The following is a 1,224-nucleotide window of genomic DNA, read 5'->3' as shown; positions in this document are numbered from 1 at the left end:
TTTCCTTGGGTGGATGCCACTGTGCTGGTGGCCTAGACGGCCCCGTCCAATGCAACCTCTGGGCCTAGCTCTCAGAATGATCCTGGATATTTTATTATTTATTTTTTAAAAAATATTTTTATTGGTTTCAGGGACACGAGGAGACCCAGGTCAGAGCCTCCTGGGACAGGCCTGGGAGAAATTCCCTCTGCCAATCTCACCTTCCTATTTCCAAACAGAGGGGACGCGACAGGCTCACTGAGCCCACGGTGGCCTGCACATCTTCAGCCCCTAATAACATGAGATCCGTTATTAGTAGGAATCATGTTCCTTCAGAGAAGGACAAAGGACTTCAGAAGGGATGTGTGGAGGACAGTGGCTGGAGTGGGAGCAAGGGAGACAGGGGGAAGTGACCATCATTTTGAAGACAAAATTCCAGACATATGATCTGATAAATAAAATTGAGGTTTACAATATCAGGCATGGTGTTGCTTTTCCTTAGGGTAAAGGCCCGTGGCTACAGCCTCCAGTGGGTGGGACTGAGTTTAGCTTTCCAGGTCACACCTGGGTGGGATGGGGACCTTTAAGAAACAGCTGAGTTAAAAAAAAAAGAAAGAAAGAAAAAGAAGAAAGAAACAGCTGAGTAGAGGGCAGGTCCAGAAGTAGGGAGGCTTTGGTCTCTTGATCTTTCAAGCTTTCCCCTTTTCTTCTCAGCACATTGTGTATTTCTCTCAAGTTTCAGAAGAAAGGGGTAGATGACTCAGATATTCCCTCAGAGTGTGACTATAGAGACTTTGGTAGAACTTTGGTCCACAAAAAAATTTGCCTCTTCCTCCTTCTCTCTCTGCCCTCTGCCCTGCCCAAGTCCGCCCATCATCCTTGGGGGTGCCTGCCTCCCCAATCTCCTTCTGCTTCAATCTCCACTTCGGAAACTCCTGTTGCTAAGCAACCAGTCCCTGCTGCCTCTCTAGCTTTGCCAGCTAGGAGTGGGGGTGGGGTGGGGGTGGAGTGGGCCAGCAGGAAGGAGCCAGCCAAGTTAAGGTGGGGCTGCATCAGCCATAGGTACTAAGCCCCTAACTTGGTTCTGTTCTTAGACTTGGACTGTTGATGGTAGAAAATTAAGGCAACTCTCCCTGACCCCCTACCTCATTCATTATTGCACCTGGAACCTGCTCCCCACCATTGAAACCTCTGCCTGATCACCAGGCCCTGCCCTTCCCTGGGTCCCCTCCCCAATCCCTGATT

The sequence above is a fragment of the Myotis davidii genome, unplaced genomic scaffold (genome assembly GCF_000327345.1).
Source record: "Myotis davidii unplaced genomic scaffold, ASM32734v1 scaffold208, whole genome shotgun sequence".
Classification (NCBI taxonomy): Eukaryota; Metazoa; Chordata; class Mammalia; order Chiroptera; family Vespertilionidae; genus Myotis; species Myotis davidii.
This window is presented reverse-complemented; position numbering follows the sequence as displayed.